This window comes from Procambarus clarkii, chromosome 2, assembly GCF_040958095.1.
Source record: "Procambarus clarkii isolate CNS0578487 chromosome 2, FALCON_Pclarkii_2.0, whole genome shotgun sequence".
NCBI classification, from domain to species: domain Eukaryota; kingdom Metazoa; phylum Arthropoda; class Malacostraca; order Decapoda; family Cambaridae; genus Procambarus; species Procambarus clarkii.
In genome coordinates this window covers 41,473,732-41,486,807 of record NC_091151.1, presented here as the reverse complement: position 1 = coordinate 41,486,807, position 13,076 = coordinate 41,473,732, and the positions used below count along the sequence as shown (strand labels likewise).

At 32.7% G+C, this 13,076-nt stretch overlaps 1 long non-coding RNA gene across 3 annotated transcripts; it reads left to right on the top strand.

Moving 5' to 3' along the window:
* The first annotated feature begins 938 nt into the window (after window positions 1–938).
* LOC123762292 (uncharacterized) lies at window positions 939–8,633 on the top strand. Of its 3 annotated transcripts, none has more exons than XR_006773334.2 (5): window positions 939–1,132; window positions 1,243–1,386; window positions 1,767–1,843; window positions 5,515–5,611; window positions 6,093–8,633. It is a non-coding gene; the product is annotated as an uncharacterized lncRNA (long non-coding RNA). The 3 variants fall into 3 exon arrangements; XR_011228528.1 differs by having other exon boundaries at window positions 939–1,137; XR_006773333.2 differs by having other exon boundaries at window positions 939–1,386.
* The last annotated feature ends 4,443 nt before the right edge of the window (window positions 8,634–13,076 follow it).

Sequence of the window (13,076 nt, the reverse complement as noted above, 5' to 3'; positions counted from 1 at the left end):
ATTCTTTAATATTGAATATTGAAGAATAATATTGAATATTGAAGAATAATATTGAATATTATTCTTCAATATTCAATATTATTCTTCAATATTAATCTTCAATATTCAATATTATTCTTCAATATTATTCCTCAATATTATTCTTTAATATTGAACAATAATATTGAATATTGAAGAATAATATTCAATATTATTCTTCAATATTCAATATTATTCTTCAATATTATTCCTCAATATTAATCTTTAATATTGAAGAATAATATTGAATATTATTCTTCAATATTCAATATTATTCTTTAATATTGAAGAATAATATTCAATATTATTCTTTAATATTATTCTTCAATATTAAAGAATAATATTGAAGAATAATTACTTTGTTACAATAAAGAAACAGTGACTTAAGTAGAAAAGATTATAATGGTAATGCCGTTGGTACAATTGAAATGCAATTAACGAAGTGTGAGTGTACGGTGCTGTACTGTATTGTAATGTATAGGAGTGTACTGTATTGTACCGTACGGAACTATACTCTACAGTACTGCTGTAATGTATGGTACCGTACTGAAGTGTACTGTAGTATACTGTACTGTATTGTGTTGTACTGTAGTTACAGCTTGAATAAGTAATCTTATTATTTAATCGTTATAATAATATTTATGTAATAATAAGTAATGAAAAGTTATAATTTGAGTGTAATGTAATACATTGTTTGTCATACATTTGGTACATGTATGTTTCTCATACATTGGGTATACATTTTGGTGTATATATTTCAGTTTCAATAAATAATTGTCATTAATTACTAGATTATCGAATTCGGTGGAGCGGACCAATGAGAGTACAGGTTGCGAGAATGTGACGTCAACTGAAAATGAGAAAGGTGATTGGCTGTTGAGTCGACGTGGTGGGTGAGGATCAACGGAACGTTATTTTGACCCTAGTATTCGCATAGTAGTGGTGTACAAGTTAGTGTTAGGGCGTGTTGTTACTCTGAGCTGGTACCCCGTTACCCTTTGGGGTCGCTAGGGCTGACAGACCCCTAGCTTACACTCACTTTGTACACCGTCAAAACGCGAATACATAGGGTCAAAAATATATATTTATTACATGTGCCTTATCCTCTTGTGGGGTGATGTATATACACGGTGATATTATTTTAGTGGTGACGTAGAATCATTACTACAATAAATGTATAAATGTTAGTTACGTGCAGATTTGTAATGTATTCATTGTTTTCAGCGGTGTTAGTGAAGGAGGTAAGTGTGAAGATGACGTATCGCGTGAAATGACCCGATTGGTGAGGACTCTGTGGTGGAGCGATGATTCAAGTCAGACCGTGGTGAGCAGAAGGTGGTGGTGGTGGCGGCGGATGTCCCGGTTGAGGTAGATATGCTACTTGTGTAATACCTAGTTTTAGTTAGAGGTTTGGTAATATTTTGTTAGTATACCGTACTAACCCTTCAAATCTTTATAGAAGAACCCTAAGGCTTGAAATTTAAAACTGGAGGAGCACATACTAAATATGTAGTCGACTAAAGTGGTTAGTAGTATTAGCTGCTCAGAGGGTGGGAACCCACAGATCAGTTCCCAAACCAGTAGACTATCCAGGTGTGATCTATGGGTTAAAAATGGATATTTTAAATGAGCCGCTACATCAGTAATTTGTTTCAGTAAAGTAACTAGAGGTTCCACTTAAAGGTAGGGTATAGGGATGAAGTAACCATTTATATTGGTAGCATCCGGTAACTGTTGCCATGTTGCAGGTAATACCGGGACAGATTGCCAGGATGTGTGGAAGACAGCGATACCCGTCAACTTCACTATTGGTGAATACTTGGCCGTAAGTATGAATAGGCTTCTGTATAATTTTCGTGGGGATAGGTTTTAGGTTCGCGCACCCTTACTACAGACTAAAGGTGAGGGTTAATTTTGTGTGGGTTTCAATCACTTTGAGGCGGCGAAGAGTAGTTATGATACAACTTCTACAACATTGAAGGTGTTTGATGTGACAGGAAGCTAGTTTTGCAGTAATTGGTGTTGATGTTTAGAAAAAAGAATTAAGTTGAAATGAAAATCGTCAGTGTTGGTGGTAGTTTTGGGATATAATCATTTAGTACGTTTGACAACGATGACGTTGACTAAATACGTTAAGTTTAAATAGTCATGTTGGAGGGAGAACTGGCTGCAAAACACAGTAGGAAGTAAAGTGTAAATATAATAGACGGGATGAGTAGGCATATTAAGAGAGCATGTAAAGACTGCGAAAGGTTCATAATGTAAGGACGTAAAATGTTTAGTTCATAACGTGGCCAGTAAGGCAATTATACCGGAATTAGGAATGACTTGTAACGCAGTCGTGTATATTGAAGCGTAACCCATTAGAGGTCTAGGCAAGTAAATTTACGTGACGATAAGCCGTTTAGGAAGGTAATTGGTCCGATTTTGGTGAAAAAATAAAAATCGATTGCGGGCAATGGAATTGGTTAAATAGGTGTTGGTTGAGAATAACGCAATTGGATGGGGATGGTGTAATGTTGACATTGAGGTGGTTAACCCTTAAACTGCGCAACGCGCCTGCAGGCTCACGTCTGGTTTGCGCAACGCGCCTCCCGGTATTTGTATTTTTCACGTTCCATTCAAAACTCCCGCGGCTACATGGGGTTCACATCAGCTTCCTCAGGGTTCTTGTAAACAGACGCCATCTTTAAAAAAAATCGTGGTCCACATTCCCGGGTGTGGGAGCCTCAGTAGTGTGTGAGCAACCAAGGCTGGCGCTCACAGCATGAGCGCACAGCACTGCTGTTCAGCATGTGACCACAGCATCGCCTAATAATGTCAAAATAAATATATAACTTGTATTATTTAACTATGATAGTGTTATATTAGAGCCCGAGTGTGATGATGACTGGGTACAATGTTCAAATATCAGTGATTCAATGCTGTTCACGATGTTCACAGCGCTAGCCACAGCACCGCAGCATTATTTCGTTCATCTAGGAATCTTCAAATGATTTCTTAGGTTCCTTTTCAAAATAAACGTGTGGTCAATTATTCATTTACAGGAATTAGTGACCAGGATTGTGGTCATAATTAGCGTTGTGCGTAGTATTGTCGAAGGAGGAATTTTGGTGAGGGAGGGAGGGAGGGTAGGGCGAGAATTGAGGTAGCCTCATTGTGTGTGTGTGGCTGCCACTCTTGTTTTGCTCACCATACTAGCTTAGTGGTTCGGTATGGGCAACACATATGTACATGGGTATATATAGTGTGTGTATATAGTGTAAGAACAGCAACAGGAGAATGTTGAGAGGAGCTATTTTGGTGAGGGAGGTGACGTAATCGTAGCGTCGTTTGCTGTGTGATTTTTCATGCAGTGTATGGTGGCCACTGTACTGTTTGGACACAATACCGGCTTACGTGCATAGTTCTGGTAAATAAAACATGTAGATAGGTATATAGAACATGTGTAATAAGAACTATAACAATATGGTGGGAGGAGCAATGTTGGCGAGTACGATGTTGGAGTGAGGGAGACTGGCTGGGTGTGGCTGCTCTCACTCGAGGTGTTCTGAATGTGTTCATGGCCAAATGCTCCTATTGGCCCATACGAGGCAGCTGCTGTTGGCCCATACGAGGCAGCTGCTATTGGCCCATACGAGGCAGCTGCTATTGGCCCATACGAGGCAGCTGCTATTGGCCCATACGAGGCAGCTGCTATTGGCCCATACGAGGCAGCTGCTATTGGCCCATACGAGGCAGCTGCTATTGGCCCATACGAGGCAGCTGCTATTGGCCCATACGGGGCAGCTGCTATTGGCCCATACGGGGCAGCTGCTATTGGCCCATACGGGGCAGCTGATATTGGCCCATACGGGGCAGCTGCTATTGGCCCATACGGGGCAGCTGCTATTAGCCCATACGGGGCAGCTGCTATTGGCCCATACGGGGCAGCTGCTATTGGCCCATACGGGGCAGCTGCTATTGGCCCATACGGGGCAGCTGCTATTGGCCCATACGGGGCAGCTGATATTGGCCCATACGAGGCAGCTGCTATTGGCCCATACGAAGCAGTTGCTACGCGGTGTTCTGAATGTGTTGATGGTGAATGTATATAGTGTGTGACAGTGTATAGTGTGTAAATAGATTGTACATATACACAAATTAGCATGATTCATAGTAAATATGTGCTGCATATGTGTACACAAGTTTCATGCACGTAACACAGTGTCTACGGACAGTACGGATGTTGTACTGCGATATTATAGTGTACGTGTTCATTATACATTGGATTGGCACATAAAAACAATGAAAATGTATTTGTAAAGGTGCGCAAAAAATGAACGAAAATATATTCGCGGCAACTCGCGCGCCCCGCCCCGAGCGCCCCACCGCCCCCGAGAGCTTACGGCACGGGCGCACGGGGAATGATGACGTCACGCCCCAACTTCTGGACCCCATAGCAGCCAAAGTAAGTACAATTTCGACTTTTTTTTTACATACCTATACTGAGGGAAGGGTTTTTGACACTTTAAAAAGAAAAAAGAATTTTTTCCAGAGAATTTATTTCCTGCGCACTGCGGGGGCGTCACATTTGGAGGCAACGCAGTTAAGGGGTTAAATAAGTTTGACTTTGATCACTACAGGCATATTATGGCTTGGATGGTGAGTGCTTTCATATAATATAATAATGTTTATTTAGGTAAGGTACATAAGAGATTTTACAAAGAATGATGGATTTATAGATAGGGCTAGTACATAAAATGCCTAAAGGCACGTACGGAAAGCGTTTGTGGCATGAAAAACTTAAGGTTTAGTCATTTAACTCATGTTTTTGTTCTCGATACTAATTGAGCATAAACAATGAGATAAAAATGGGGGAACATTGGTGAAAAAGCATGACGAATACAATTAGGTCGACAAACAGCGTTGTTTAAGACATGGGTTGACAATAGTGGGGTAAGGTAGGTTCCAGAGAATTTATTAGGTATAGCTTCGTTTTTGTTAAACTGGTTGAGAGGGGTACAGTCTTTAACATGGTTTGGAAGGTGATTCCACATTGTGGGTCCCTTGATTTGTAGAGCATTTATAGTTTTGATTAAGTCGTACTCTTGGAATATAAAAACTGTATTTATGGTGTGGTGCTCCTTGGTTCTGTTACAACCATCTATGAAGGTTTTGATTTAAAACCAAACAGGCTTACACCATTGAATGACTCGGGCAAAGCAAACACTTAAGTATAAAAATGGCGTTTTGTTGGAGGATGGTGTTGGTTCCGGAAACTGCTTATTAAGACTAGTGAATAACTGTCGATAGTCTATGGCCTGAGTTCGCGCGTCGCCTTTAAAATTTGTTGATAGTGGTGTCCCCCCCCCCCCCCCCCCCCCCCCTCTAGTTTTTCGAAGGGTGTGGTTGTAATAGATATACTCATGTTGATAAGTAATATGAATAATATGTTTATAAGTAATATATGTTTATATGAATGTTGATAATGTTGAATAAAATGTACTTTCGCAGGTGAGAGGCTTGAGTACCTTTGACGTGGATAACATGGTGTGTAGGTACTTTATGGACAGACGTGCAATTGTTGAATAAAGTTCGTCTTGCATAGAAGGTACGAAATAATGTTAAAAATTGTTGGAAATGTTTATTGTAGTGTAGAGTCGTTGATCATATAGTTTGAATGTTGTTAGCTATGCAGTTGGTATTGAATAGTTATTAAAGTTGTGTGTGTGTATAATGTATAATTACAAGGAGAAATGTGGGTGGGGTTAGAGCGTCGTTACTGTGCTCATAGAGGGCAGTAAATGTCTTGTGAATGAGTGGAAAAATATATAGATGTAAATATAATATTGGAGAATTGTTGAATCATAAATGAGTACAATAGATAATGAAGGGGAAAAATCTGAATTATTGTTTTGGAATATGATTAAAATGTAAAGGGGATGTGAATGTAGTTAATTTATTGTAAGAGTAAAGAAATATAAATGGTAAAAACAGGTTAGTGTGATAATTGTATGAGTAAATTTAAATTATGATTCATGTATGTTAGTGGAAATGGGAAAGGCAATAAATACCTATATTATGTTTTTTAGAATTGCGAGATGATGGTAATGGAGAAGGTTGATTGGTAGAGGGAATCTGAGCCACCGGACTTTGACGTACAACGGAACCAGAGGGTGAAGTGCAAGAATGATTTGTTGGAGAGGGATGACGCGACCCACACCGTGAATAACTGAAAGGAGTTAAGATTGACCGATACGAAGACTGGACAAAAAAGAGAAGGGGGGTTCCTGAATCGATAAGTGTTACAATGGCATTTGGTACCTGGAAGTGGAAATTGAGTGTTGCATTTAAAGACGAGATCATAATATAGTCGTATTGAGGGTGGAAGAATGTGTGTTTTGTTGCCTTAATACTTATTTCGTGAAACAGTGTTGGGAAGAGATAGAGGGGCCAAAATGTGTGGATGGTTAAAGAAGGGATGCGTAAAGTTTTGGAAAAGGTGTGAAATGAATGTTATGGAAGGATGTAGAGTAAATGTTAGTTAGCATGTCGTATTGTAAAACGCATATTTGTATACACGAGCAAAGGAGAAGTAATCGGTGTGTGGTTCTATAATATAATGATAATGTTAAAACAGAATATATTGATATTGTCGAATGCATTTGTGGTGTTGTAAGGACGTCATTGTGAAAGATGTACTGACAGTCATGTTAGCAGTAATGCATAAATAGTAGTGTACAAGTGAGGCTGTTTTGTGTTGGACAATACTAAAAGGCGTACTCGAAAACTAAGTGCGCAATAAGTGGAAATATGTACTATATATGACAATAATGGATTGTAGTTATTTACAGTTGGTATTAAATCGTAGTTTGAAATGTTGTTAATAATTGAGTTGACCAGAAAATGGGAAAAAAAACGTAAGGTAACCATGTTTTTTTATTGAATAGGATGTTATTTGTTTGTAATTATATGTACTACTAAACCTATGGAGGGGCTGAGTCACAATAACGTGGCTAAAGTATGAGCAGCAGACCACACACTAGAATGTGAATGGACGACGACGTTTCTGTCCGTCCTGATATTGTGTGGTCTGGTCATCATACTTAACCTATACCTATATTGATAAGAAATAAAAACAAAAGTTTGTTTGAAATGTATTACTGTTCTTTTTTCACATAAAATAAAAGAAGCAAATCATTGATACATAAGTTGTATAGCAAATTTAACTGGGTTTTTAGAAGTGTCAAGATAAAACTAGGAGAATCAATGGTCGAGTTAAATGTAACAGCCCCATAATTAAACTTTAATGTTAGACATGTACTATGTATGATAGTGTTTTATAGTTATTATTAATGTGCTGTCCATGTGAATTTTGATGATGGGTTGCAGCACTAATACATATGAGTGACGTAGCTTAGATGTAAGGTGGTGTCTAAAGATAGTTTGATAAGATGACGAGGGGATAGCGTGACTGTGCTTGCTTTACATTCCTCTGTCGTACTGTCTAAGCTCGAGTATGGTTGCCGTGCTTACTTGTCTGGCAATACTCTTCGCCGTGTTGATGGTTTCGACCATAGTGGGTTACGCCTCGGTTGTGGTCGGTTTCGTGTGAGTCCGTCGTCAGGTTGTATGTTGACAGTGGCTTCGTGTCTCTCCAGGACCGCTGTGATCGCTACTGTGTTCGGTATCTTGCACGATCCTTGGAAGATCGTTGCTGTGTGGTGGTTTAACTTTTAGCCGTGGTGCGGTTCGTGTTGCTCTTCACGAGCTCCCACTTTCGGACGTGTTATGTTGCTTACATGATTGTGTTTATAGTGTGTTTATAGTTTTAAGGTTTCTCGTCATTTTGTTCGTTCCTTGCCTCTGTGGAGTGTACCCTTTGTCAAGTTTTGTAGGTCCTTGACTTGTATTAGTACTTCGCAGTCCCACTCTATTTCCATCTTCAGGGAAGGGTCTAAGTCTGCGGAGGGTGTGAGGTACTGTTGTTTTTCCTGACCGTAGTTGTGTGTCGCCTCCCTTCAGAGGGTAGCGTCTTTACGGGAGAACTTTATGATATTGTCTCAGTGTGTGGGTTTCTCATTCCTCGTTTGTGGTTGACTGTCGTAGTGTCATGATGGCTGTAGGGTCGTTTAAGGCTGTCCATCGTCATCCTTAAACGTTCGTTGAGATTAAACATTGGGTGTATGTTATTTCTAGTAAATTGAAATGGGTAGTTTTGATTGGTTCGCAGCCATATTGGTGTCTTTCAATGAGCGTGCGGATGCTGCCGCTAAGGGCGCAATCGGTTTTTGTCCCATCTCCCGTAAAGGTATTCCTTATTCCGATTTTGTTTTATCCTGTTATTCATTCTTCCCCGTTGGCAGGGGTGTTCGTCTGCGGTTGGTAACAAGCTGCGTGCTCTCAAACGTAGTGTCCCCCCCCCCATTGTAAATGACATTGATGTACATATTGAGATTGGTGGAGGAGGAGGCCGATAATGTTTTAACATGGGTCTGATATACCGGAAAACTAAGAGGTTGAGACATGTATGCTGTCGTTAACAGGCGATGCATGTCGTGTGATGACTGGTGTAGTTTGTAGGCGTGGCTAGCAATAAATGTGTTAGTAGGTAATAAAATGTAGTTTCGTAATCATTGTGATTTTACCTTGGCAGTAAAATGACATTGTTGATGAATCTGTATTGATTATTAAATAAACATATAGTATTTAACAATACTAGAATTGTAATATTGTTGAATAATAATAATTTTGAGTTGTTCAATAATAATGAAAAATAGTATGAATATAATTCATATTATGTAGTTTTGAATAATAATCTTCAAAAGTAAATAATATTGAGCCTTAATAATAATATTTATATATACAAGACTATTAATCTTCAATATTGAGTTATTCTTCAATATTGAATACTAATCTTCAATATTGAATAGTATTAAATATGAAATATTGAAGAATACTATTCAATATTGAAGAATACTATTCAATATTGAAGAATACTATTCAATATTGAAGAAGTATTCAATATTATTCTTCAATATTGAATAGTATTCTTCAATATTGAATAGTATTCTTCAATATTGATTAGTATTCAATATTATTCTTCAATATTGAATAGTATTCTTCAATATTGATTAGTATTCAATATTATTCTTCAATATTGAATAGTATTCTTCAATATTGAATAGTATTCTTGAATATTGAATAGTATTCTTCAATATTGAATAGTATTCTTCAATATTGAATAGTATTCTTCAATATTGAATAGTATTCTTCAATATTGAATAGTATTCTTCAATATTGAATAGTATTCAATATTATTCTTCAATATTGATTAGTATTCTTCAATATTGAATACTATTCTTCAATATTGATTAGTATTCTTCAATATTGATTAGTATTCTTCAATATTGAATACTATTCTTCAATATTGAATACTATTCAATATTGATTAGTATTCTTCAATATTGAATACTATTCTTCAATATTGAATACTATTCTTCAATATTGAATACTATTCTTCAATATTGAATACTATTCTTCAATATTGATTAATATTCTTCAATATTGAATAGTATTCAATATTATTCTTCAATATTGAATACTATTCTTCAATATTGATTAATATTCTTCAATATTGAATACTATTCTTCAATATTGAATAGTATTCTTCAATATTGAATACTAATCTTCAATATTGAATACTATTCTTCAATATTGAATACTATTCTTCAATATTGATTAATATTCTTCAATATTGAATACTATTCTTCAATATTGATTAGTATTCTTCAATATTGAATAGTATTCAATATTATTCTTCAATATTGAATACTATTCTTCAATATTGAATAGTATTCTTCAATATTGAATAGTATTCTTCAATATTGAATACTATTCTTCAATATTGAATAGTATTCTTCAATATTGAATACTATTCTTCAATATTGATTAATATTCTTCAATATTGAATAGTATTCTTCAATATTGAATAGTATTCTTCAATATTGAATACTATTCAATATTGATTAGTATTCTTCAATATTGAATAGTATTCTTCAATATTGAATACTATTCTTCAATATTGAATACTATTCAATATTGAATACTATTCAATATTGAATACTATTCTTCAATATTGATTAATATTCTTCAATATTGAACACTATTCTTCAATATTGAATACTATTCTTCAATATTGATTAATATTCTTCAATATTGAATAGTATTCTTCAATATTGAATACTATTCAATATTGAATACTATTCAATATTGAATACTATTCAATATTGAATACTATTCAATATTGAATACTATTCTTCAATATTGATTAATATTCTTCAATATTGAATAGTATTCTTCAATATTGATTATTATTCTTCAATATTGAATAGTATTCTTCAATATTGAATACTATTCAATATTGATTAGTATTCTTCAATATTGAATAGTATTCTTCAATATTGAATACTATTCAATATTGATTAGTATTCTTCAATATTGAATAGTATTCTTCAATATTGAATAGTATTCTTCAATATTGAATACTATTCAATATTGAATACTATTCTTCAATATTGATTAATATTCTTCAATATTGATTAATATTCTTCAATATTGATTAATATGCAATATTGAATACTATTCTTCAATATTGAATACTATTCTTCAATATTGAATACTATTCAATATTGAATACTATTCTTCAATATTGATTAATATTCTTCAATATTGAATACTATTCTTCAATATTGATTAGTATTCTTCAATATTGATTAGTATTCTTCAATATTGAATAGTATTCTTCAATATTGAATACTATTCTTCAATATTGAATACTATTCTTCAATATTGAATACTATTCTTCAATATTGAATACTATTCTTCAATATTGAATACTATTCTTCAATATTGAATACTATTCTTCAATATTGAATACTATTCTTCAATATTGAATACTATTCTTCAATATTGATTAATATTCTTCAATATTGAATAGTATTCAATATTATTCTTCAATATTCATTAGTATTCTTCAATATTGAATACTATTCTTCAATATTGAATACTATTCTTCAATATTGAATACTATTCGTCAATATTGAATACTATTCTTCAATATTGATTAATATTCTTCAATATTGAATAGTATTCAATATTATTCTTCAATATTGATTAATATTCTTCAATATTGATTAATATTCTTCAATATTGAATACTATTCTTCAATATTGAATACTATTCTTCAATATTGATTAATATTCTTCAATTTTGAATACTATTCTTCAATATTGAATAGTATTCTTGAATATTGAATACTATTCTTCAATATTGAATACTATTCTTCAATATTGAATACTATTCTTCAATATTGAATACTATTCTTCAATTTTGAATACTATTCTTCAATATTGAATACTATTCTTCAATATTGATTAATATTCTTCAATATTGATTAATATTCTTCAATTTTGAATACTATTCTTCAATTTTGAATACTATTCTTCAATATTGAATAGTATTCTTGAATATTGAATACTATTCTTCAATATTGAATACTATTCTTCAATATTGAATACTATTCTTCAATATTGAATACTATTCTTCAATATTGAATACTATTCTTCAATATTGAATACTATTCTTCAATATTGAATACTATTCAATATTGAATACTATTCTTCAATATTGAATACTATTCTTCAATATTGGATACTATTCTTCAATATTGAATACTATTCAATATTGAATACTATTCTTCAATATTGAATACTATTCTTCAATATTGGATACTATTCTTCAATATTGGATACTATTCTTCAATATTGAATAGTATTCTTCAATATTGAATACTATTCTTCAATATTGAATACTATTCTTCAATATTGAATAGTATTCTTGAATATTGAATACTATTCTTCAATATTGAATACTATTCTTCAATATTGAATACTATTCTTCAATATTGATTAATATTCTTCAATATTGAATACTATTCTTCAATATTGATTAGTATTCTTCAATATTGAATAGTATTCAATATTATTCTTCAATATTGAATACTATTCTTCAATATTGAATAGTATTCTTCAATATTGAATACTATTCTTCAATATTGAATAGTATTCTTCAATATTGAATACTATTCTTCAATATTGATTAATATTCTTCAATATTGAATAGTATTCTTCAATATTGAATAGTATTCTTCAATATTGAATAGTATTCTTCAATATTGAATACTATTCTTCAATATTGAATAGTATTCTTCAATATTGAATACTATTCAATATTGAATACTATTCTTCAATATTGAATACTATTCAATATTGATTAGTATTCTTCAATATTGAATAGTATTCTTCAATATTGAATAGTATTCTTCAATATTGAATACTATTCTTCAATATTGAATACTATTCTTCAATATTGATTAATATTCTTCAATATTGAATAGTATTCTTCAATATTGAATAGTATTCTTCAATATTGAATACTATTCTTCAATATTGAATAGTATTCAATATTATTCTTCAATATTGAATACTATTCTTCAATATTGAATACTATTCAATATTGATTAGTATTATTCAATATTGATTAGTATTCTTCAATATTGAATAGTATTCTTCAATATTGAATACTATTCTTCAATATTGATTAGTATTCTTCAATATTGATTAGTATTCTTCAATATTGAATACTATTCTTCAATATTGAATAGTATTCTTCAATATTGATTAGTATTCTTCAATATTGAATAGTATTCTTCAATATTGAATAGTATTCTTCAATATTGAATACTATTCTTCAATATTGAATAGTATTCTTCAATATTGAATAGTATTCTTCAATATTGAATAGTATTCTTCAATATTGAATACTATTCTTCAATATTGAATAGTATTCTTCAATATTGAATACTATTCTTCAATATTGAATACTATTCTTCAATATTGAATACTATTCTTCAATATTGAATACTATTCTTCAATATTGATTAATATTCTTCAATATTGAATAGTATTCTTCAATATTGATTAATATTCTTCAATATTGAATAGTATTCAATATTA